This window comes from Haemaphysalis longicornis, unplaced genomic scaffold (genome assembly GCF_048455015.1).
Source record: "Haemaphysalis longicornis isolate Haplotype H1 unplaced genomic scaffold, Haemaphysalis longicornis Haplotype H1 scaffold_5, whole genome shotgun sequence".
NCBI classification, from domain to species: Eukaryota; Metazoa; Arthropoda; class Arachnida; order Ixodida; family Ixodidae; genus Haemaphysalis; species Haemaphysalis longicornis.
The window spans coordinates 145,207,419-145,234,840 of record NW_027526385.1 but is presented as its reverse complement, the minus strand read 5'-3'; positions in this window follow the sequence as shown (position 1 = coordinate 145,234,840).

The following is a 27,422-nucleotide window of genomic DNA, read 5'->3' as shown; positions in this document are numbered from 1 at the left end:
AAGCAGCGGCGCGGGTTCGGTATGTTGTTTCGGACTACATATCTCATGAAGCCTGCATTGACCAACTCGGGAAGTGTGGTGCGCTAAATGCAAGATGATGTGTTTAGTCGGTATTACTTGGTCGTCTCGACGTATGGTGATCCGCCTCATGGCCGTCACACCCTGGTCACAAAGGCCCTGGAGCAGATCTGGTTAACTCTCCTTTATTAGATTCAGTTCAGATAATACACCCTCCACCTATTATGACTGCAACGGGGTGTAATCGTGATGTCAACATCGAGCATGCGCGTTTGTGCGAGGAGGTTTGCGGACTGCTGTTTGCTGTCTACCCCAATCAGGAGTTATCCCGTTTTCCATTTCTTAGCCTTCTACGACTTGCCGACAGGGCTTCCAAGATACTTTGAGATTAGAAAGACAAACTGAGAAGTGATTGGCTTCGTTTTATCAAAAGATTCCATTAATGTGAAAGTGCGAATGCACGAGTTGAATTTGCGCGGTTCGGTAATGTTCGCGAAAGAGAGATCACACCCACACACACAACTACAAAGAAAGAAAGATGCATTTATTCACAGACACCTATTTATGTTGTCGTTGTACTTGATTGCTAGAGCGGATCTCAGCTTTGAAATTTCGTGTCAGTACTCCTTTAAGCGGGTGCATTAGCCCTTGTCACGGCCGATTCCTGGCCAATCCCCCACGTGGGTATGTGCCATGTCAGCGGCCAGGCAGCGCGCGCCCATCTTCCCCCGTTGCCAAGGAAGACGAGGAGATTCCTGGCCAATCCCCCACGTGGGTATGCAATGCGGACATCGCCAATTGATTGCTAGAGCGGATCTCAGCTTTGAAATTTCGTGTCAGTACTCCTTTAAGCGGGTGCATTAGCCCTTCTCACGCCCGATTCCTGGCCAATCCCCCACGTGGGTATGTGCCATGTCAGCGGCCAGGCAGCGCGCGCCCATCTCCCCCCGTTGCCAAGGAAGACGAGGAGATTCCTGGCCAATCCCCATCTCCCCCCCCCTTCCAAAGGAAGACGAGGAGATTCCTGGCCAATCCCCCACGTGGGTATGCTATGCGGACATCGCCGGTGGACGCAGGTTGAGGGTCGCTTAAGAAGTGCATCGCACTTAAAAGTGCGAGAAATTATCAGGCTTTGGGGGCGAGATTTATTGCAAAGGACAAAAATAAAATTCGGTGCGGCGCATTTTCAGGGACCAATCACGTCTGGGGGGGGGGGGGGGGGGGGGGGGTTAGAAAATACCATATGCTGCGGTATAAAAGAAGCGGACGGGGGTACTTTCTTCGCTCCTGTTACCCTGATACCGAGAGAGGTCGCGGAGCTCCCTGCCTGGTAAACAGACAAGGAGAAAATCCACCGAAGCTTGACCTTGGCTCCGACGACCACCGTTGGCGGTTTCTAACCTTCACCCTAAAACTCATTACCATGGTCGGTTACAGCGTAAGTGTGGGGCTGGGGGTCTGCGGTATCACCAATACCGTCACCAAGATTACTTAAGGTACCCCGTGCAGGGGGAAGGCCGAACTACTCCCTGCTATTCCTGTGCAGTTGTTGTGAATGAGTCGTTCCAGTTACGACAAGCATGTAGTTCGGACGTTACAAATAAATTCAGTTGGCATACACGTTGTTCATCCCAACATTTCACGACCAAACTGAGCGTTCGAAAAGATTGAACACCCAATCGAAACGCGAAAAAAGCATGCAGATGGCATTTTAACCTAATGCTGTACGCTCGGCAATCACTAGACTTATTTTTTTATTCTAATGCTACATGCACGGCAATCATTCAAATTATTGTGCATGTTTTTAACCGAAAACTATTATGACGAAAAAAACGGCATCTGCACAAACGAAACAAAATCCAAGAGTGCATAATATCACGTTAAAAGTAGACGATGTGCGTGTAACGCATACACGCACCTATATTCGCACAGGCACTTATATTCTAACTCTCCAGCTTCCCGTATTTTATTTCAAGACATTCGGCTAGCAAACCAGGACAGGACACAAACACTTCACCAAACATAGGGCTAGAAATTGCGCGAGAATTGATTCTGTATACACACGGAGCACCAAATTACAAAGGTCTACCGACTAATCTGCGCAATCAGGTCTACCGACTAATCTGCGAGTCACTCAAAACGTTAGGGTTAACCGCTTACGCGGACCGAAATTCTAGAGCAACTCGGTTACGTTAAATACATATGACAAGAAAACAAGGTTCACTTGTACTCTCTTACCTTAACTAATTGGCAGTATTTCTTCATCCGGTAGATAAATCCATGGTAGTCAAATCACCGAAATAACAAAATTTGAATGCGTGCACACCCGTGCCGTCACCGGCCAGTGACCAGTAGCACGCGCATCGATACGGAGTGCAGTTAATACAACTGTCGGACGGTCGGACTCGCCGCGCAGCAACTTTCCTGTCTCATGTTCGTCGAGGGAAAAACTAGCTCAGGAAAGACACCGGCCTGGATAAAAACGCGTTGCGAAATAGATGCCCAAGTTATTGGTAAATACAGATATTAGTTGCCAATTATATACAGAAAAGCTTGAGCGTGGGTTGTTTTTTAAAGAAAACAGTAATTGTACCGATAATCTAGATTACGGCATTTAGGGCAATTTTAGGATGTACGGTGGAAATACAGCGAGCGTGGGGTTGCAGGCCCCGTAATTTTACGGTTTGTTCTAAGGCCGCAACCACTTGCAGCTTATTTTCGGCGCTTTCGCGCGTCGACATCGCCCCGCGTTGACGCCGTGGGCAAAATTCACGGCGGCGTGAGCTGACGCGGTAGGTACGCCGACGTCTATGCTCGCAAGATATCAGCGTCGACGCAACGCCAGAAAGCATCCGAAAGCCGGAGACATCGTCCGGATTCCATGTCCATCTTCTGGTTTGAATTCATTACTTTCGCACAAAACAATGAATTTCTTTTTAACCTGGGGTAATCGGGTGGCTTGAGGAAAATTACGAGCTATTTCTGTTCGAATGTGCGCATTCCTTCGTGGCTAGCTTGGCTTTCATCGGGAGATTTGGGGTTTGGGATAGCTTTTTGCGAGTTAAAAACGGGAGCTCTGGCCACATCGCTTGTAGTGTTCGCGTGATGGGCTTGTCTGCAAGCTCGTTGCGTAAAAAACAAAGCTTATCAACGCCACAAATCTAGCGGCCCATTCGAATTCATTCGCGGCTACCGTAGCTTGCTTAGGGGGAACGATGAAGCGCGATAGCTTTTCTTGGCCTAAATAAGGGAGGTTTGGTTACATCACTTGCAGTATTAGCATAGTTTGCCTCGCCTCATGTTCGGTACGGAAGAAACAAGCGTTATTACGGCCGGAATTTGTCAAATACGACCAAAACGAATAACTCGGCAATATTCGTTGGCAGCCTCTGTTAGGGTACCAAATTCTTTAGTCCACGCATTTTGTTTACCCCAACGCACGAGAAACGATCCCGGCCAGCAACTCATAGAGAGCTTTCAGGAGCAAGTTAGGAAATCCTTGTCAGGTGCAACAGGCGGGTCTCCGACGAAGGGAGAGAGAAAGAGAGAGAAATCACTTGATTTTCCAAGCAAGTTGAGTAGAAACGTGTGGTGGCTGCTGGCCGAAGGCTGGCGGCGGCAGTGGCCGCTCGGTAAACCAGAAGTAGCTGCGCCCACGGTTGCGAGCAGCCAAGCGCGTCCTCCCACTGCTCGACGCCGTAGATGGGGTGGAATGGGCTAAGAGTACAGGCCCACATGCTGTGGCCTAATGCATCCAGGGAGTCACAGAGGGGACAGTTGGCCGCAGGGAACTCAGAGGAGTAGGTCTTGTGGAGGAGAGATCGACGGGCGAGAGAGTTGGTCTGAAGGAGTCGCCATAGGCGCTTCTGAGCGTTGGTGAAGGATGTGTGGCCATTGGGAAAACCGCTGCGCGAGAGGCGATAATGCTCCGTAGCTTCTTGATACGAGAGCAGACGATCGCGTGCCGACCGAGCACTGTATTAGAGAGCCGGAGCGAGCCCAGCACGGCTGTTTAGTTCTCGTGATTCTTTGTGGGCTGCCGCGTTTTCTCCTACCCAAGGTGGGCCGGGGTCCAGACGATGTCGAGTGGTTGCGTATGGGGATTTTGGAGAATCTTGAGTGCTGTAGCCGAAACGCTACCACGAATAATGTTTTGAATGGCCCTCTTTGAAAAAGTGGTTATAATGTGTGGTGGCAGCCTGGGGATACGGGCCAGGGCTATTACCGCCTCTATTGTCCGTACGGTGATGAATGGGACCGGGGGAGAGCCTGCCAGCTCTCCTGTTCCTCCAGCCTTTCACCATCGGTACAAGCTGGGGAAATTTGTTTGTTAACATATGTGGCTTAACAGTGTCGCCAGCGATTTGTCAGGTCAGCATTTGTATTTTCATTGCGGAGGTAGAACGAACAAGTAAAATGGTGGTTTCTGTGAATAAAAACTCCTATGAGCATCAAATTTTGTTCAGGCATATGTTGAGTCTAATTTATTTATTATGTCCTCCGCATTTATATTTCCGTAAAAGAAATATTGGTAGATTACAAAAATTGCACAAAACCACTCGGTACAAAACACATACAAAACACATACAAAAGCCCTCCGTAACTTCAAAACAGTACGCCTGCGGAGACATTGAAAATAAAGTATAGCAGAAATAGCTAAAATAAATGTAACTGCGATAGACATTTACAAAGTAAAAAACAGACATACCAGCAAGATCTGAACAACGTCAGCAAAATGTGCCTAAATACCGTCTACAAATGAAGCAACAGCAACATCGAGAGTACGTCTTTAACATAGTTGAAAAAACGTCCGACATTAAGGTACCAGCCACGTTATCTGAACATCCAAAAATATTCATAAAAATATTCTACGTTGTAAGGATGTTTAATACAGATGCTGCTGGGTATAGACGTTGCGATCTTTTTGGAACGTCGCAGAGATGTTAGAGGTTTGCTGGGTAGTATGAGCAGCGCTGGTTGCGCTTCCTACACTTACTGTAGCATCGCCAATGTAAATTAACCTTTCAGAACCTAGTAAAAGTACTCAAAAATGGCTGTTAAATTTTTGTCACCTATTGAATTTCCAGCTTAATGAATTTAACGTGTAACAAACGTTGGTGATCAGAGTGACACGGCATTTTGGATTTCGCAGGTTTCAGGCGGAGTATGATTGTGGTGTCTGGCCTGTCGTTTGCTAATAACATACATGTTGCCGGCTGCTGACTGGGGCAACTTAGACTGGGTTTTAATGTGATTGTGCAGTAAAAATGTCTTGCACTACTTTGATTATTCCTGCTGTACAACCGATACTTCAACTAAAAATGAATGCCTAACAGGACAACCGAACAGGATAACCGGGCGAGTGTTTTAGTGATATGCTTTTTGAAGGTTAGGTTATGCATATATACCCATCAGCCCACCTCGCCATTCTGCTGCAGGATGTATACGTCCATGGCTGTGACGCTGTCCGGGATTGTGCATGTTTCCTTTTACCACATTTTGTGAACATGGCCTTATCCGTGGATATATTGTCACTTCAATCAACCAAGCGGTTAGGATAGACAGAGAAAAATATTTTACAAGTTCAGATGGGACCTGTAGGTGGGCTAAATGTCCTCAGAACGAAATAAACTTCTTATAAATTGTGGTACCTCACATTAGCAGCCATAGTTAGTTTTAAGGTTGCCTTAGTAGTGTCAATGCTGACATTAAATTATATCCACTCCGCTCTCTTCCTGTCCCTTAATGTTGCACCCATCATCTAGCGTTCTATAGCCTGCTAAGTCGTCCTTAATTTAAGTTAGCCCCTTTTAGCGAGCCTGGAAGTTTCCGCCCCGTAGGTGACTACCAGTAGCATGCAGCTGTCATACACTGTCTCATTCAGGCACAATGGTAGGCGGCCATTTTTTATTACACCAGTCCTGAAAAGCATTATTAGCAACACAGATTTTTCTATACCCATGCCTAAATTGAAGAACTGGCTTGCAAGGGAGGTGCGACTGCAACAGTCTGCACAAGGCGCCTGCACAGGCTACTGTTGACGGTCAACTTTGCGCAGGAGTTCTCCTGATTTAGAAAAAAGAGAAGCACGCTTTCTTCCACCTGCAAGTGGCATCCTGCGTTGTGTGTAACTAGATATCTTCGTGTTGTTAAAGACATCAAATTCTTCCACCACACAATGTATAGGCCCCAGATTTTTATTGTCAGTAATATCCTGTGCAAATATCAGCCTTGTCGACAACCTGCAGCTTCTTAGTTTTTATTGCTAGAAGAGGTATTTAATTTCTTTAAGCCTATGGACCAATACATTTTTACTCACTTTCCAACCAATCCGGTCTGCAAATATTTTTGCAGTTTCTGGCACCACAACGAATAACGCAAACTGTTCAAGAATCCCCACCATAACTGATGATGGAGGCATGGACAATATAACCTCGTGTCACGTCAATTTGCCAAGTAGACAGGATACACAGAAAAACGTTTAATTGACGAGGACGGTGTTTCGCAGAACACATAAAGTAACAGTAAACAGTCACAGAAGTGTTCTCACGGTTTGAGTTTGCACAAAGGTCTAGGTATTGTGTCGCTCACGTTACGGGTGATGTCTTCCTATCTGGCGTGTGGGCCCAGACAACCGACAGTCATGTCTCGTAGTGCTTGCACGAAGTGGGTTCAGCCGACGCTGCCAACAGCCAAGGGAGCGTAGCCCTAGTTGTGATGTGTCGCAGCGTAGCCCGAGCGTCCCCGCCTGTATCTTAGTTGGTAGCCTGGAGCCGCCGACGGTGCGCTGCCGCGGGGTCTCCCTCCAGGATCGTCGCCTGGAGCTCCGGTCGGTAGGCCTGAGGCGTCGTCAGGCCCCGATGACGCTGGGGTCGGCACCAGGAGCGTAGCCTGATCTTTTCCTCTTCTTCCTTCTCCCAGCGCTTGCCTCCTTTTCTTCTTCTTACTCACGTATCTAAATTCACTTCAACGCTGGCACATTTCACGCCCGTCTATTGGGCACATGCCCCTTCGGGGGTTTTGACACATACCCCTTCGGGAGGTTGCTCATGACATTACCTCCCCCTTTTAAGCGTTTTTTTTTTCTAAAAAACGGCTCTGTCACTCCGCAAAGACTGTGCACCTGGTTGATCGTGACGAATCCCTACGCTCGACTGGCAGACTGCCTTCCTACACTCATGGTTGCACCACAAAGTCCTAATAAACTAAGAAACACAGTTCACAAACAATGTTCACCGTAGCGTTCTGAAGTTCGCACGTGTTCACAGTTCTGAGGCCTTAAAAACAATGTAGCTCAATACTGAAGTAACAGTCAATTCAACACGTCGAACCCCAAGTCATCCCACTCATAGTTCCATTTCACGAAATCCACCGCACGTGCAATACCGCACCTGTACTATCTTTTCATTTGATGTTCTCTGCAGAAATCTTCCATGCGGCATTCTCACTCTTCTTAACAACTATTTCCTGCCGTAGTTCCGTAGTTCCCGTTCTGGTATACTAGAGTCCTTTGCGCTGTGCATACTCCCCTATTGTAACGCCGGCTGTACTTGGATAGTCTCCTGGGGAACACCTCTCGTTCTTCGTTAATTCGTTGCCGTTGAACGGTTCCTGCAACCTTTCTTTTGAAGAGTGCCATAACCTTTGGCTCTGCTTTAAGGGGAGGATTGCCCTTATGTAAAGCTGGCTTGCAAACTTGGCAGGATTTTACATAGCGCCTTGTGTCACTTTGTATGTTGGGCCAAAAGAACTCTTCGGTGATTCTTGTAAGAGTTGGATTTAACCTTCGATGACCCGCCACCACATTTTCATGTGCTGTTGCCAAAATTGCATGTCGTAGCTCTCGCGGTACAACCAGCTGCATGGCTTCTCTACCAGAATTGAATTGGCACCTTCTGTACAGTAGTCCATTTACTACTTGGAACTCGTATAGTGTATGATTCCGTCTCCACTGAGTTCCTACTTGCACATAGCAGCCCCGTAGAGATGGATCTTGCTTTTGCCATTCTTTCAATTCACTAGGAGTTATTGCTAATTGTCGGACGGATGGAATCCGGAGCATCGACTTTTCCTCCTCCAGTTGCTCAATCGTTGAACACACTACTCTTACTTCAGCCTTAACTTCTTCGCTTCCCTCATAATTTGGCTGCTCACCGGCTGGTCGAATCTGCGTACACACATTACTCCCCGCCTTGTCTTTCGAGCTAAAACTGCAGTCTCCAGTCCTGTGTTCCGTCTTGTAGCAAACGCTGCAGATAACGTCTGCTTCGCCACCTACATTATTAGTGCGACAATCTTCTGGCAAATGCCCAACGCCATCAAATGAGAAACATTTTCTAGGAAGGTGGGAACCTGTAGGACAATCCCTTGTTTCTGGACTGTTTGCAATGCGTTCCAGCTTCTTGTCTAACTTGACTTTCATTTCACCCAAATTTTCCAAGCTCTGCATTTCGATGTATGCGTCTGCCGACTCGGCCAGGTCGTCGAGAGACTGAAGTCGCCTACCTTCTAAAAACTCCACTAAATCGGCATTACAACAATCCAGAAATTGCTCCACGATGATCCTATTTCGGATTGCCTCGTAGGTCCTTTCTGTGCCAGAGAGCTCCATCCATCTGTCGAAGTAGTTGCTAAGCTGGGCAGCAAATTGTTGGCCTGTCTCTGTATCTTCTAGCTTGCACTTTCTGAACTTTTGTCTGAACTCTTCTGCACTTAGGCGAAACCTTTGGAGGAGAGCAATCTTTACTATGTCGTAGTCATTACAGTCTGACGCTGGCAGTGGCTCGAGGACACTCAATGCCTCTCCTTCCAACAGCAAGCTCAACATTGTAGCCCATTCTGACCTTTCCCAGCACTGGCATGTGGCCATTCTTTCGAATGGTTGAAGGTACTCGACCATATTGTCCCGGCTCTCGTCGAATGGTGACATCAAAGTCATAGGACTGGTCTTTATGGCTCGGGGTGACACAGAGCCTGTCCTCTCTCTTCTCTCTGTTACTGGTCCTTGCGAAGCGTATTCAGCAAGCTGCACCTTAAGTTCTTGTATTTTACGCTCTGTCTTTTCCTTCTGCCGTTTTCGTTCATCTCTCTTCTGCTTCTCCCGGGCTGCTCTTTCCGACATAGCCAATGCCTCCTCCTTTGTCAATCCTAGTGCCTCGGTAAGGGCTAACAGTTTTTCTGGATCCATAATCCACCTGGGTGAATTGACAGTGACAATACAAAATTAGGGATCCTGGCAGGCTCGCCAAAATTGTCACGTCAATTTGCCAAGTAGACAGGATACACAGAAAAACGTTTAATTGACGAGGACGGTGTTTCGCAGCACCCATAAAGTAACAGTAAACAGTCACAGAAGTGTTCTCACGGTTTGAGTTTGCACAAAGGTCTAGGTATTGTGTCGCTCACGTTACGGGTGATGTCTTCCTATCTGGCGTGTGGGCCCAGACAACCGACAGTCATGTCTCGTAGTGCTTGCACGAAGTGGGTTCAGCCGACGCTGCCAACCGCCAAGGGAGCGTAGCCCTAGTTGTGATGTGTCGCAGCGTAGCCCGAGCGTCCCCGCCTGTATCTTAGTTGGTAGCCTGGAGCCGCCGACGGTGCGCTGCCGCGGGGTCTCCCTCCAGGATCGTCGCCTGGAGCTCCGGTCGGTAGGCCTGAGGCGTCGTCAGGCCCCGATGACGCTGGGGTCGGCACCAGGAGCGTAGCCTGGTCTTTTCCTTTTCTTCCTTCTCCCAGCGCTTGCCTCCTTTTCTTCTTCTTACTCACGTATCTAAATTCACTTCAACGCTGGCACATTTCACGCCCGTCTATTGGGCACATGCCCCTTCGGGGGTTTTGACACATACCCATTCGGGAGGTTGCTCATGACACCTCGGTCTTAATGAGCGAATCACTTGGTGTGAATCACGTAGTCGTGTATATCTGTCTTGTTGTAACTAATATTCAATCATTTCCGTGTTCCCCGTTTTTTCGTTTTTTCCCAAATCATATCACTCTGTGTGAAATATTGAAATAGTGTAACTTTTGATTGTTTTCCTAACCAGAATTCAATAAGTTGTTTCTAAAATTTTTGTTGTTTTATTGGTGTCCTGCCATTTCACGAAGTGCGAATCATTTCATCATGTTAATTTCTACTGCTCTTGTAACCGCCGTAAAGTCATTTCTGTATACACACCTTTTCTCTAGTTCACAACCATTTCTCTAGATGTTGGTTTCCTTAAAGTAGCTTAAATCTGTATGGCACTCACAACCACCACTCAACACCACTTCTGTGTTTCCAAGGTGCTTTTGATTTATTGTTCCCCAAACTTTTGACTGGATGTTAAATATTTGGTTTCGTAAATTTGCTTTGTTTTTGTAACCAGCCTTCAATCATTTCTTTGTTTCACACTTTTTTTGCGTTGTTTTTCACCAATTTCACTTAATCTAAGATATTTCAGGTCGCATAACTATCTTGTGCTTGTACCCTGGGGTTACATGTTTTCTTTTTTCCTATTTTTTGTCAACCTTGCTGCTGTGTGTGCCTTATTTATAAAATCTTGTTGTGGGCGAGTTGGTACATACAGCTAAAAATTAATCGGTGCTAAAACAGGGACGAGAGGAACACGTAACGAGGGCTCCAAGCGTCCAAAGAAAACATGAACTTCAGGTGCGACAAATGCTTGCTTCTGGTAGTAAGAAAGGATCCTAGAATGACATGAGGTAACAGCGATGAGATTACTTTCAGATTTCTTTTGTTACTTTTGTTTGTTGGTTTACTTTTGTTGCTTCACATTTCTTATACACTGGGCTCTTTCCTGTGGTTTCAAATCAAGCCATTCCCTGTCATCACCTGTGTAAACCTCACCGCAGTTACCTCATGTCAGTCTAGGATCCTTTCGTACTACCAGAAGCAAGGATTTGTCGCACCTGAAGTTCACGTTTTCTTTGGAGGCTTGGAGCCCTCGTTACGTTTTCCTGTCGTACCTGTTTAAGCGCCGAATAATTTTTAGCAGACTTATTTATAGTCATGAATATTTGTACTATTCTTGTAATTATACATTGCGTACCCTGTGGGTCTGGGCAGATAGGAATCAAAATTAAAGTGGTTGTGTTGCCAAAGAATATTACATACTTAGGAAGTCACTATAAACTGTTTTACCGGAACTCTTTTGTGTTTTATGCGTACTTTGAAAGCTTTCTTACTACCCAGCTGCACTTATTTACGGCTAGATTGGATAGACTGTCATTTTATTTAGTTTATTTTTGAATTGTTTCTCTGATAGTTTATTTGCAGAAGGCCTGTACAGCCGTGTTGTGTGGTACAATTCGATGACGCTACTGTGTTTGCGTTAGTGTCAAGGGCGCTTGTGCTGATCAGGACTGGTTGGCTGTTACTTACTGCCACTTGTTTTCGATGCGACATTTCTTGTTTAGAGCTGTGCTTCGTGTCCTTCAGCAAGAGTGTGTGGTCCGCTTTGCACTTCACATATGAGACTTCATGCAGCATGCAGCATTTCAAAAATGAAAACACATTATTATAAAAACCAGGTGCCAAGTAACAACAAGCAGTGCTGAATAGCTAGCAGGGTAAGTATTTGAAGTATAAATGCCCACAACACGTAGGCAACCTTAGAAAGTGGGCTGACCAAACTCCCAAATAATGTAAAAAATTTAAATTTCAAGAATACAGGTTTATCTCAACACTATCATACTAACATACTCAAGTCATGAATATACCAAACTAATACTTGTGCCAAAGACAGAAAAACAATGTAGAACAGACATCTATGTACGCCTTGCATGCGTACCACTACAATATCCATAAGATGTACCATTAGAGTAACGTCCCATAAACAGCATATAAAAAGTTCTTGAGACGTCTATTCTACGTTATCCTTCGTGTGATTTGGATTGATTTTTTGCAGTTGTAGCAACGTTAAATAGATGTAATTTCGACCCCAACGGTACGTCTCCTGGACATCTGCAATGCCGATTGCTGACGTCTCCAGGATATCTGCACTCATCAGATGTCGTATCAGAAGCCACATTTTTCAAACAAAAAGTGCAATTTACGCTCCAGCAACCACAACTTTAATTAAATAACCATTATTGTAGTGTTCATAAAAGGAGACAAAGGATAGGAACATACTGAGGGGTAGGTAGGAGGTATACCTATGGGATGATGTAGGAATACCATGTCCTTGTGGCGTAATTGGGATTAAGCGAAACGTTGCGTGGCCAATTTTTAATAGGATTTCAGAACTACGCGCTATCTTTGCGATGAAACCCGCCGCCTAAGAAGATTAGTCAATTAAAGCATAAATGTGGCGGAAACCATTTGTCATCGTAAATGATTGCTCCATCGAGCAAGCGCTGCCTAGCGACGGGGTTAGGAATGCTGTGGTCCTGCACTTATAGAATTTAGGGGCCGTCTTGTTTTCCGAGTACGTAGTACCCTTGAGCCGCGTTTTTAATAAGCATCCTTTATTGCTTGAGATGCGCAACAAAAGCTTTTCGAATGATGTTTGCGAAAAGCGGCAATATTTGAGTTCTTTTTTACGTCTCAACGCATGTACACGACTTTGAATCACGCTTAGCTGTTAATCTCGAAACTTTATATGGGAACTCATTAGTGCATTTATAAGAAGAATGCGTAAATTCCGAGCCGAAGTGTTAGAAAGTTTCCTTAGGGAAACCAAGTGCATCATTCAGATAACTTTGCTAAGTAGTTTAGTTGACCCTTGCTTTGAGCATAACCACCTTCAAACTCTGCCGTGGGACGATATAAATTTGTAAGTGATAAAGTACTGGGTGTTTAATCTGTTTTTATTTATCGTGAGATGTTTGATCTGGGCTTGTTTATTTTACCTAGCAGGAGATAAAATGCTAATTAGGTCGCAAGCCAAAGGCACAGATATTATTGTGCTCGGCATAGCAGTAATTCTTTGAGGTTGGGGGTGGTAGCAGTTATGCAACATAAGTAATATAACGAAGTACATGAGAGAGATTAGAAAGTCGCTAGGTAATAATGCAGGAAGGCGTCTCAGAGCATACGTCATCTGTGGCCACTAGGTGGCTTTCAGAATTATGCATTAATTCCCTACTTGCTGGCCACATTTTTTTTCGCCGTGAATGCCACTAGCTCGTTCATGATAGGACAAAACTGTTCAAGAATGGTTTTTTGAGCCCGGAACATTTTGAATTTTGAATCATGCACATATTTGTCATTTGTCACGCAAGGTGCCTCAAATGAGTTAAAATTAGAAACATTTTTTTTACAAATTACCGAAGTTAGGATATAACGCGAACCGTGAGAGGCGAAATAAGATGCAGGGTAAGTGAATGGTCTGTTATAAACAACAAAGCCGGGTAGTTTGCAAATGGCGTCTGACAGTATTTCGGGCGTAGTAGCTCCATGTAGAAATAATATACTACTTCGGAAATGTGGTTATCAATGCGCCTGTTCAACTTACGTATTTAAAATATGCAGGATCACGACAAATAGCTTGAGATCAGGCCGAATCACCGCAGAGAGGAACAAATATAAAAGCGAAGTGTCAAATTAAAATAATTTTCACTTGTTAGTAGAAGAAGGAAAACTACCTATGTGTAGCATCCAAGATGTCGATCTAAAAATTTATGAAAAAATTTACAACTACGAAAAAAATAGCACTGAATACCTGCGGTCTCTGCTTAATATTTTGCGCAACATCACAAAGGCAAGGGTGCAAACACAATGCGAACACATTCTCGCTTTGCAGCCTTGTCACAAAGGGCAATATTTTAGCATGAGAATTCAAGAACAACTTTCACACAAAGAAAGATAGATTTATAAGCACTTGTAGGCAAATCGTTCGCCGGTAGATTATGGAAACATCATTTAAGAAAAGGCCGGAATCAGCATAGTGAGCAAAATCCCTCATTGAGATTTCAGCGAAACTTTGAGTACAGATGCTGGGTGCTCTCATGTAGAATTAGAAATTGATAGCGGAAGTGTGAGACAACTCACAAACTCTGCTTTATGTCAGGGCATTGGGTAGTGTTCGGTACTGCCGCTGTGCTCGTAGGAAAAATGTGGCTGCAGAGAAATAAGTCACGGTAATATAGGATAGCCTTTGTACAAACTGTATCCTTCGGCATGGTGGAAAAGATCAAGGGCGGCAAGTTTTGTGGGTGTTTATACTTCTCTGAAGAGCAGATAGAAACAGGGTGTTTACTGTCAGTTGCAACGCCGACGTGGGAGTATCCAAACTGTATCCTTCGGCATGGTGGAAAAGATCAAGGGCGGCAAGTTTTGTGGGTATTTATACTTCTCTGAAGAGCAGATAGAAACAGGGTGTTTACTGTTAGTTGCAACGCCGACGTGGGAGTAGTAAACACACAATTAGAGAGCGAGTATTCATCGATCCCAGTAGAAGCAATGCTTGATGCGCGACAAAGGTGGTCGGTCTACGCTGCTTGTGGGGCTCAACAACCTTTGCTCTGGAGCCGGGCTCTTCTGACAGATATTCTGAAAATACAGGAAAGTGCATTGTTATAAATCCGCACATCCTGTCTCTCTCAAGCAACCGGTTTTTTCCCCAAACTTTTTTCAAAGGCCTGACAATTTAGTGTAAGAATTTTCAGATGTATTGTTCCTAATAGGCTGTTTACAGTATTGCTTTTACTTGCTTCTGGGGTAACTGTTAAGACAAAAAGAACTTATTAATGAGAATCGACACGTAAATAAAAATACGGTCTATTTTTTAAGATGTTTACTTTCACGATGAGCTTCCGTTCTTAGAAGATAGACCCATACACACTCAGCACTATACCTTGTCATCGAATAAATATGCAAAGAAACATATTTATTTCCCCATGTGTTCTTCGTGGCCAAGCGCACGTTATCCCATAAAGCGGCATCTGAACCAGACATTCTCATCTGAAAATCACCACTTCAAAATTTAGAAGTACATGTGGTCCATGGGGACCTACCTTCATGCGCGGAATATTTATCCTAACAAAAAAATACCCGTTTTTACAAAACTTGTTGCGCTAGTTGGTTCATGCTTACTTGAAAGAATAAGAGGCGCCTGTATGTGTTCTTTGTGTCTACTTCGTGTTTCTCTTTTAAGCACCCTGTTTATTTGTTTTACCTTTTATTCCTCATGGGAGGATTCGAGTGAAAGAGGAACTACATGAAGAGAGAAAAGGGGGAGGGATGAGCGGGAGCTTGGGAACTACAGAAAGGCAGTATAGGTCGAAAATTATTGGAGGCAAAACAAGCAACGGCGAAGCCAGTTTTAGAGTTATATTTGTAAAACACTGAGTGGAGTAGGAAGAAAAACCACCTAGTAACCTATCTCAAATAATAAAAAACAATAATCCTACACGTCATTCCTCATAACCAACTATTACGTCCTCCTGCAAGCTCTTCTCCAAAGGTGACGTTGTGGCTGCGATCATTTCAGCCTTCTAACAAATGTAAGTCTGGCTTTCCTTTCGCCACTGCCGAGCTCCAGATATAGGCGGGTTTCGCAAGCACAGCTGCTAACTTCTCAAGATTAAGAAAAACTGCGAAGGAGTTCCATCGAAAGCAGTTTTTTGATCTTTGCTCTTCGTCCTCAGGCAAACATAATTTTGAAAAGTAGGATATTTTTTTTTATTCCGGAGAACAAGAAGAGCCATCATGGGATTTTAGATAGGAAGAGTTCCTTCGGCTACGAAGGTTTCAACTTTTGTAAGCGGTATGTTTTGAATGCCTGTCTAAACAGCTTAAAAACTTCTACGAAACCAAGCAGTATCACACGCTGTCATATTTGACATAAAGACATACGGCGATAGTCATCATAGCGTCTGGGTTACGTTTACGAGGTACCTCTGATATATCTCCACTCGAAGTACGTGGAATTGCCTTCTCACTGCTATTTCATGAACTCCCATTGGGGAATATATCATTGTTCGCATCTTCCAATTTCTCCCGTTCCGGTCTTTTAACCGGTTTTCTCTTGGGGATGGGGGTTACAGCGGGTAGTCAAGTGTCGCTGAGGGAAATGCTACGGCCTGTAAGAAGTAGCACACACAGATGCGGAAGTCGTTAGGTTTTTCTGCTAAGTATTTGGCAAAGTTTTTGGTCGCAGAAGTCACCTCCATTTACGCGCTCTTTATTGGCAGCAAGCGGCTTTTAAACTTAAGTGTTGTTTTGCTACGAAGCCCGCTAGTATTTTTTTTTCCATGAGCGCCTGTGCACGGTTGTCGCTGAAACTCGGGTAAGGGCCGTCAGGTTTTACGCTGTCATTTCTGCAGCAAAACATTTCAGACAAAGGTTGGATGGTTAAAGCTGTTCGAATTTTTAACTCTACGAACAGAACTTCGTTTCCTTAGAGCCTGTGAACCGTTATGACCAGCGAAGCTGGGCCCCATCCAAGAAGTTTACGACACGAAAACTTTGTTTTTAATTTCCGATGGAGCATATATCCCACAAATAATAATAATTTTTCTTTTCATGTGACACATACAAAGGTGCAATCGGCCCGCCAAAGCCGACAGGTGGGCTTGTACGGCACCGCCCGGCAGCAGCACTTAGCAGTACTGCCAAAGTTTGTCATTGATGGCGATACCAGAATAAATAGAATAAAAAAATAAACAAAGAAGGAGACCAAAGCACACACGCAAAAAAGACAAACACAGAAACAAAGACAATTTCACACAAATAAAAAACACAATAAAAATACATTGGTATAGATAAGTTGTGAGAATGTTCTTGTAGAACTCATCACGTTTCCGCAACTTATTCGTGGTGTTGGAAACCACCGTGAACTAACTAATTACCACGAACCAGCCTAAAGGCAAAGAGCTAACCGAAAGGTCACCGTGCACACATACATTCTTCAGCGACATTCTAATGCTGAAATGGCAGCACGCAAATTCATTTATTTATTTATTTTTAGATACTCCAGAGCATGGTGAGGTCCAAGCACGAAGACACAAGAAGATAAAATGCGAAAAATACAAACGATTCAAACAAACAGGGTACTATACAGGTGGTAACTAATTCCACGCTAGTATGGTACGCGGAAAAAAAGAGTATTTGAAGGTGTCAGTAGCAGCAAAGTATGGAGCGAGAGGGTTCGGGCTGTGGTGCGTAGTAGGTCTCGTTGACAACGGTGACAAGAACGGATCTGGGTCAATCGGCAGTGGACATTTGCTGAGTGAAGACAGGAAATCAAGGCGGAAGCACTTTCTGCTCGTTCGCAGAAACTCCTAATTGCAGAGACTCCCAGCATTGCTGGCATACCCTATTGCATCATAATCTTGTTGATGACATTTTACAATAACAATTTCTTCAAGACTAAGAAATGCACAATGCCTGATGCACAAAACATTAAACCCTAGATGTTGTATAGGTGTTTAGGGACGCTTTGTTTTGCGATATTGTTTACACTGAATAGCACATTCGAAGAAGGCCTCAGAAGGTGGTTGGCGCACGCACCATCGATTTTCGTCAGTGCTCGTTTATTGCAAATGCACACCTTACAAAACATTATTTTTTTAGATGCGACTGCATCTCATTAACTCCCGTTGTCCATGCAGCGTCGGCGTCGTTGTCGTCCGCCCCTCCCCCATTCTCCTCGCGGCGCGAGCTGCGCTCTCCGCCGCTCATCTCCTTTCCTCTCCGATGCCCGTCTCTCGTCCACACCCCTCCCCCTACACTATAAAAAAATAATAGTTAGCGGCGCCCCGCTTCGATCCCACGACCCTGTGGGCGGAACGCGAGGAACATGGTGCTCTTCCCACTGCGCCACAAAACCATTTTTTTGTTGGTTTATTGCCCAAGGCATAACACTTACAAAGAAATAGAGGAGAGGTCAACCAAGATGGTTGATTGTCGCAAACATCACTGCCATACTTTCAGCTGGCAGCTATTTGTGCACTTTCATAACCGTAAGTTCATGCATTACTGACAGCAAGTCATCATCACAACCTTGCTTAGCGAAAACTTCGCGCAATCTACAAATATTTTCCACGAAATAGGAGCACACTGAACGTGCATCCCCATCCGCATTCCTAACAGCCAGGCGGCTACTCCAGATTCCGTGCAGCCCCGGGAGAAAAAAACAAATCATACGGTACAGTTTCAGGCATGACAGATAAGTACCGAATGTCGTTTGATGTTAGAGGAAGGTCTTTTTTAGGAGTTCGTTGGAGGACGTCCCAAAAAAAGACGGCATCCCAACAATCCAAGAAAACGTGTTCTACACTGTCGGGCTTCTTGCACAAGAAGCGATCGGCACCCCATGGCAGATAAATATCCTCGCTTTGCATCCACGGTTTAACCGGTAGTGTTTCTGTGTGCAGCTTGTAAAAAAGATTTTTACGCCTCCCGGTACTGTCATTTTTTTAACTGTTTTTAAAACATCCTGACCTGGGCCAGTCCGGAATCGAGTCCTATACAGAGGCTCGGCAAACAAGGATTCTGTTAAATCTCTGGACAATTTTTTCCGGGTTACTGAAGACAGGTAATCGCAAGAAAAACGAGCAGTCAAGAATCGGTGTATGCAAAAACCACTTCACGCAAGAAACAACTGACATTAGTACGTGATCCTTGAACTGTGGACACAACAAAATCAGGATAAGCATTGACCAACTTAATCTGCAAGAAAGCACGTACAAAAGGGCGAGACTGGTCTCTTAGAAAGGAAAAACGTGATACAAGTTGGCCAATGAATAAGTGGGACAGTGCAAGTCCACCCCCTTCTAGCCGTCTAAAAATATTCCTCCGACTCGTCCTTTCGAACTGGGACTGCCATACAAACACTTCAAATATACGATGTAATTTTTGCACATTTAACCTAGAGCAATACAATGCTTGCATAAAGTACCATAATTTAGATACAAGAAATACATTACCTACAGTTGCACGGGCAAATACGGACATGTTCGTACCTCCCTATCTTTTCGTTTGCCAGCGCACATCATGTGCTCTCTCGTTCCAGTAGGCCGTATTTTCTCGGTAGTGCTCAAAAGGGATGCCGAGATAACGCGTAGGCTTCGTTGTCCAAGACACCTCCTCGTAAACACTTGGTGCTGTGGCCAAACACTATGCCAAAGAAGACCAACGCATTTTTTAAGATTCACCGAACTGCCAGTTTTATCACAGAATTTCTGGGTGATGTTCAAATCATTACAAACACTTTCGCGATCAACGCAGAAAAAAGCGATATCATCCGCATAAGCAAGTACTTTCACGTCACATGACTCCAAAACGTACCCTCTGATTAGATCACTGTTGTTAATTTTGGCACATAAGGGTTCGATGTATAAAGCGAAAAGCAAGGACGACAGTGCACATGCTTGTCGTACCGAGGAACGGACGTGAATGCTATCTGTTAGTTCTTTATTAACGATTATTTTAGTGGTCAAGTTATGATATATCATTTTAACCCCTTCAAAAATGACTTTACCAATGCCGACGTCTCTCAGAATTTTAAAGAAAATGTCGTGGCAAACCTTTTCAAAGGCTTTTTCGAAATCTATCTGTAGCATTGCTACTCCCCTGAAATCCATGTCGCACGATTCAAGAATACTGCGTACAACATGAATATTTGTGTAAATGCTCCTCCCCTTTATGCCACACATTTGTTATGACCTTCCTAATGTTTTTATAACCGATTGTAGTCTTGTAGCTAGCACTTTGATAAAAAATTTGTAGTCTGTGTTTGTTAGTGTGATCGGTCTGAATCCAGTTACTTTGATAAGTTGTTCTTGGTCATCGCTTTTGGGTATAAGTATCGTATGGGCTTTGGAGAAGGAGAAAGGTAAACAACCCTGCCTGAAATATTCACAGAAAACGTTGCATAAAAAACTGCCAAGTCTGACTTGAAGGCTTTATAAAAGTATGCCCCTAACCCGTCAGGTCAAGGGGATTTACCATTATTGAAGTTCCCTATTGCCTATTCAATTTCGCTCACGGGTATGGGCGCTTCAAGTCCTTCTGTAACTTCGCTTTCTAGCTGCGGCAGTTGCGTGAGGAAAAGACTATCGATACCTGTTTGAGGCTTTTTGTAAGAGGAAAGGTCTTGGTAATGTTGAAAAAAGGCGAGTTGTATTTCGTGTTGCTCTTGGGTAACAGCTTCGTTAAACTCTATTTTGCTTATCTCATTCTTTTTTGCGTAGCGTTTTTCATCCGCAAGTGCACGCTTTGTTGGCATCTCGCCAGCGGTGTAATTTTCTGCCCGTGCTGTTATCAATGCTCCTCTATATTTTTCTGTTTCTATCGCTTCTATTTTGTCCTTATGTCACGTATGTCACCCATGCAAGTGCATGGCTCGTTGGCTTCTTCAACTGTCAGTCGGTTTAGCAATTCTTTTAACTCAGACTCCTCCTTTTTTGCTTGAAATTTCATTTCGGTAGAGCGCTCGATCGCCACCATTTTGACGTGTTGTTTGAAATGTTCCCATTTTTCGATAATGTTGTTGTGTTCATTAGCATCTTCGAGTGATTTGTTTTCTTTTAGCAATTCAAGAAACTTTTCGTCCTGTAGTAGCTTGATATTAAACTTCCAGAGTTCGTAGTTAAACTTTGCTCTTCGTTGTTTCACGCCTCCCACCGTGACTGATACTAGGCAATGGACGCTGAAGGATACTTGTTCAACAGCGTATTGACTACACTCAGGGTCAACGTTTTCCGATAAATATATTCGGTCGAGGCGGGCATGGCTTGAGCCTTGATAGTGGGTATATCAGAGCGCATGCGCATTACTAGCCAGATTTATGACGTCTTCGAGTTGCAGGTCGCTCAGGCTTTCTTTTAGAAACTGAGCACTAGAATCGTAAGGGGCATTTTGATTCGAACGATCTTCCTTGTTGACTACGCAATTGAAATCCCCTAGCAACAGGACATGTCGTCCACAATTGAGCGTCTTGATCAGGCCCCCGAAAAAACACTTTCGTTGATTCACTTTAGTGGGAGTATACACACCTGCTGCTCTTAACTGTAACCCCTCGTAACAACAATCACAACTAATGAAACGACCCTCTTGGCAGGCCGTTACCACTTTAACTACACAATTTGGCGACTTCCTTAGAAAAAGACAACAACCACCAGACGTACCAACCGCATGGCTAACGCACACGTCAAAACACATCCTAAAAAGCTGTACCATAGTGTCAGTATGCTGTTCACTTTCTACTTTGCTCTCCTGGATTGCTAGTAGGTCTAACTGCCTATCGTCCATAAGCTTAGAAAGTCGAAACTGTCGCTGTTTTGAATTGAGGCCTCGGACATTAGTCGTAGCTACACGAAGAGGCGCTTTAAATGCCATAGCCCTCTTTTTTTGTAAAAAAGCACACCTAAACCACGGCACTTACATTAGACAGGGCTGTTAAGTACCCCGTTGGGAAACCCGTGATGTTGGCGAAGAGCGTAGTTGCCCCGATGCGTTCTTGCCCTTTTTTTCTGGTTGCGACATCCCACTCGTGTTCCAAGCGCTGCAGCTTTTGTTCGTCACTGAGTACGGTCAGTTCACGCGGGCGCTTCGAGGACGTCCCTTGTTTATCCTTCGTGGCCGCTCCCTCGGTGTCTTCCGCGGTCTGGTAGCCGTCGCTAGGTAGGGTCAAAGCGGATTCTGACGATTTTCGCCACAAAACCTACACAGAATCAAATGCTACGAACGCGCCTTACATCCTTGACTCATTCAAACTACGTGAAGAAGCTACTGATGCAACGCATGATGGGGAATGATATGGGGCAACTTGCAATAAAAGAAAAGAAGCTCTGACTTACAGCAACAATGATGGAGTAAAGGTCGTTTCGACAGCGAAGCCCCAAGCATACCACTCAGAGAGATTGACCAATATTGGCCAACAAAACATAATATTAATCATAAAACATAATAATCGTACGCGTTCCCGACACGTTTCCCGCGATTTCAGAATCAATCCAACGGAAACACCAAGTGAACGCCACGATGCTTCGCGTCTACACAGGGTTCCCCTCACGGGGAGGTGGGCGCATTTTTGAATTACCATACGCCCAAAAAGGCTGGTTCAGTTCGGCACCTAATCTCTGTGGAGATTGCACTGGCGTAAAAGGCACGGGATTGCGCGTTCGATTCCTCGCATCCCAAGAGCCTCTTTGCGTATTAACCCGAGAACGGGAAACGACACTCTGACGAAATTTCGCCCCCAGATACAGATCTCCTTGTGGCATATATTATTCTCACAGCCTTTATTACATTCTGCCTGATTTCAAAAGGGCATGTCGTCGATGCGTAAAAGTTCGGTAAGAGTTTCCAAGCTAGAGGTTCGCTTGCAAATGTGTTTATACCCACGCTGCTATTGAACAGCTATCTTCACTGCCTATTCACAGCTCTGGGAGCAAACGTCCTGATCCAAATCTCAACTCCGCATCGTACGCGCTTTTAGGCAACCTACCTGTTTTCGAGTAACTAGTGTTTACGCACGTGGGCAGCGGTTAGTAGTTATTCCAAGAGCTGAACACATCTCATTAGTGGCTGGAAGTCCCCTTAAAGAGGTGCTGCCTAAGCATAAAAGTATCTCCCGCAAGCATACAAGTATTGGTTCTTGTATCGTCATGGGCCTGTCTTGCTTATTGGTCTCAGTTTTGTGTTAGTCCAACCACCGCGACCTGTGTTGTTTAGGGATGATTTCTGCAACTGTTGTACTTATGCCCTATTTATGTATGCCGAATATATGTTTAATGGAAAGCGTTCCCGATGTTATTCCGGTTTTCTAAAAGTAGTGTGGTGATATAAAAATTCCGGCACACATAACCTAGCCTCTTTTGTGTAATCGATCGACAATTGCGAACATGTTTTTGTATGGCCACTTCACGAGCCATCTACCCTTCCTGACCTCGGAACGCAATATGGCCGAATATATTTCTCTCAAGGGAATGTCACGAGAACTATAATTTAGAGAAGCCTAAAGGTATTTTACCGCATGCTATGCTTTTTGATTTTGTGCAAAAACATTGATATATGTTGTTTATTACTCCATAATCACACGACGTGCGCGGTCATTCATTCCTTTTGTCTAGGCATAAAAGTATTAAACATCTTTTTAATTTTCATAAAGGCCATGCAGCCGGCCGTTTAATTCTCACAATTAGAGCAGAGGTACATCTATCGAGACTGCAACAATGACATAACCAAATATTTTATTAAACCCACGCCCTGAGATAATATAGGCGCGCGCGACATGCTGATGGTGGTAAAATGGGGTAAACGTTTATTGCTCACAAAGATTGCGAAGGAAGGAGCCGCTGATGGTTATCAATCTTTATTGCTAGGTGGCATTTCTTCTGGGGACTTCCATGGCGAAAAAAAGTTCTAAAGGCAATAGGAAGAAAATTATAGTAACGAATAATCGCTTGCAACAACAGATCGTTTGAGAACACAAAAATACAAAAAGACTCACGTAAATGTTACTGCACAACAGGCACTGGTATTTACACTCTATATACATTGAAGAATCGATTTACCAATACCGTAATCTCTCGTAAACTCAAATTTGGATATCTCAAAATATTGGTAAAGCCGAAACTTTTAATCGCAGTGAATTTAGACGACGCGCAAACAAATAATCTGCGTTCCACCCATGCGAGCGAAAAAGTCATTAGGAGTGCGCCACACGTCTCTTCGCTTACCCTCGTACATGTAAATCACGTCCCACATGGAAGTTGTGCTACCAATGTGGTTGAATTTCTGATCCGTCAGTACTTTCGAAGGTCAACCTTGTTCGACAGCGGCCAGAACCTCGGTCGTCTTCGAGGTTTCGCTTCAGCAGATTTAGGTATACAGTACTTTAGAAAGGAAGAGAATTTCCGCAGATTAAAAAACAAATAAAAATGTATGAAGGAAGATAGAAATACTTCGCAGCACGTATTCAGACTATCTAATACTATTCTGTTGGAAAATACTTCAATTTAGGGCAGCGCCACGATCGTAGCAGCAGCAATTTACAACTATTGTTTTGTAAGGCACGTTGGGTAATACACTTTTCATCATCATCATCAACAGGCTGTTTGGATCCACTACATTACGACGGCCTTTCCCATTGACCCCCACCCGTTTCTGTCCTGTGCTGCCCACGTCCATTGCTCGCCTCCGAATTTTCTTATTTCATCTATCTATCCAGTTAACGGCCTTCCTCTTCTAGTCCCGCCTCGTGGTGTCCATTCTGTTGTCCTCAGTGGTCTACCTATTGTCCGTTGGTCGTACCACACGCCCAGCCCTGGTCTATATCTTTTTCTTAACCTGGACTATGATATCATCTATTCGAGTTCGTTCACTAATCGAGGTAGCTCGTTGTCTGTCCCTAAGCGTTACTCCTAACATTATTCTCTCAATTGCAAGTTGAGGGGACCTAAGCTTGCTTTTTAATTGTTTAGTAAGTCGCACAGTTTCCGCTCCGTATCTCATAACCGGCAGAACGCATTGGTTGAATACCTTTCTTTTTAGGGGTAGAGGCATCTTACTTTTCCATATTTGCGAGTGCTTGCTGAATGAACCCCATCCCAGTCCTATTCTGCACCTGATTTCTTTTTCGTGGTTTGAGTCCGCACTGACCATCTGGCCAAGGTAATTATATTCTTGTACTTGTTCCAGTGTTTCGTCTCCTAGACTAAAAAAGGCGCGTTCAGCTTGTTTATTTATGTTCACTTTAGTTTTATTCATGTTTATCTTTAGCTCCACAGCGAACATCTGTGGTTTTAGTTCCTCTCTCATGTTTTGGAGTTGCTCTGCAGATTCACTACAGAGACTGTCACCTGAAAACTCTAATTGGCTCAAGTATTCGCTGTGTATATGCAAGCCTAAGTTTTTTCAGTCAATCCTCCTGAATACACTATCCAGACATGCTGTGAGCATTTTTGGTGAGATGGTATCTCCTTGTCGCACTCCACTTCGGATCGGGAATTTATCCCTTTGCTTGTGAAGTATAGTTATGCCGGTGCATTCCTCATACATGTCGTCTAGGAGTCGGAGGTAGGTCTTCTCTATTCCTTGGTCTTTTAAGGCGTTCATCACTGCTGCGGTGCTTACTGAATCGAACGCGTTTTCATAGTCTATAAATATCATGTAAAATGGCTTATTATACTATGCGCTTTTTTCTATTAATTGGTTGATAACATTGGTGTGATCCAATTTAGACTATTCTTTTCTGAACACAGCCTGTTCTCTGAGTTTTTGGAAGTCTACCCTGGCACTTATGCGGGTAAGTATTTGCTTGGGAAGTAACTTGTATACAGCCGACAGAAGGCTGATGGGTCTGCGGCCTTAAGATCTCTCTTACCTCCCTTCCTGTGAAATAAATGCCTGATGGCGTTTTTCCAGGCTTTTGGTACTTTTAAAGTACTTAAACATACCAAAAAAATTTCAGCAAGCTTTTCTAGAATTATATCTCCACCCTCTTTAAGAAGATCTATGGTTGTGCCATCGTCGCCTGCAGCTTTCGCTCTTTTCATTCCCTTAAGTGCCTTTTCTACTTCCTCTTTTATCACTGGTGGTACATCGGAAGCAACGCTTGTAGGCGCGGTACTTTATCTCGCTCCAGCGTAGCTGGCGTATAGCCTGGTATAGAACCGTTCTGCGATTTTTGTGATCTCTTCTATATTGTGCGTAACCTTACCTGTTCATCTCTAAGTGCGTACATTCTGTCTCTACCTATAGCCAGCTCCCTCCTTGTTGCCTTCAAGCTTTGTCCTCATTCTAAAGTTTTCGCGATTCCCCCCATGTTGTACGCATGAATGTCATTTGTGTTACTTTTGTTTATTAATTTTAACAGCTCCGCTAGCTCAGTGTTATTCACGGTACTTGCCAGTATCATTTTGTGGCGCTGGGAATTAAGTTCATTTATTTGCCTAGTTATATTTCCAGTTTGTTTTCTACATGCTGCTTTTCCAGTAGCCGCTGCTGACTCCGTGATTGCTGTTAGGATATCATTTAGAGTGTCCACACTCTCCTCGTTCTAACCGAAAAGAAGTGCGAACCTGTTTTGAAGAGTTTTTTTAAAACTCATGCGTCCTGTCTCTTGGGTTGGACTTCTAACTTTTTACGAGATTCCTTTTTTCTTTTTGTAGTTTTAGCCTTACTTTGCACCTAACCATCCTATGATCACTGCGCCGAAGTATATAAAACATTTCTTCTCCGGGTAGCGTTGTTGTGGTTTCTGGTATCGTTGCCACAGTGTTGAATTTTTATCTAGCATAGCGTATCGCGTCGTAACGGCCGCTTCATGGTGAAGGGATAGATTTATGCCATGCTTACCCGACAGTAATGTTTTTCTACGAGATTAATCTCAAGCGAGCTAGTCATACCTGAGGAAGCAGCCGGTGTGTTTTCTGTGCACTCTGAAAGAGCGTTATCTCGGGGCATGGCGCTTGCATTGGTTTTTTCTAAAGGCGGTATGTGATCATCTCACGGGCGTGCGAGCGTTACTTCAGGCACGCTGCTCGTGCTAGCCGATGCTATTCCTTCTTTCTGATATGCATAGCCCTGGTCCGTCGCGTACATAAGTATATAGGGGCTTGCTAACAGCCAAGTTCTTCATGGCTATTACTTTCATGCTCTCTCCTCTACTGACCATTTTTTTTTGTGAAGCCTTCCTGCAACGTCTATTTCCAACATGCGCGCATATTTGCTAAAGCGATCACTCGCATGTGTAGCCCGCACCTTGCAGTCACTATGATCGAGAGCATGGATTCTTCTGACGTGCTTCTTCATGCCCCGCACACAGGCGCGTGCTTACTTCCAAGTTCACACAGTCGCTTTTTTTTCTTTGTCTGAACACGTTGTTTGCGCGGTACTTTGACCTACGAAATTCCTGTGACCGGAGTCTAATTCTTTAAATTTTGCGTGGGTAGGATATTATCTGGCGTTGATGCTGCTTAAACTTTTGATCCTGGATATCGCGAGCATTTCTTAGTGCGTGCGTGATTTGACTTTTTGGCATCGCTGTTTACCTTTTTGTCAATAAAATTCTTTATCTTCCCTTTTATATATTTAGTAAAAAAGGGCTTTTAGGATGGAAGTGCAGCTTAGGCATAGACTCTAGAAGACGAGGGAATCCCTACAGGTTTCCTGGCCCGAGGCAAAAAATTAGAGCACTCTCGAGCGGCGACACAAAGAATACAACGTATACTTGGAAGTGACCTAGTAATTCAGTGTGTTGGGCCCGTACGCTCGTGACTCCTGTCTCCGTGCTATGAAGACCTATTATTTCAGGCGAGAAGCTTTAAACGCTGCCTGCTACAGCAGTGCAAACCCGCAGCGAACAATGTCTTCCAAAAATAAAAATGGTTGAAAGATCGAATGACAACGACGACGGTGAGGGAGACGAGAATATCGATTGCTCTACACGTTTATCAACGTTCCGATGGGGGGAAAATAAAGTCGAAACGTCACATGTTTTTAGACTGTGTGA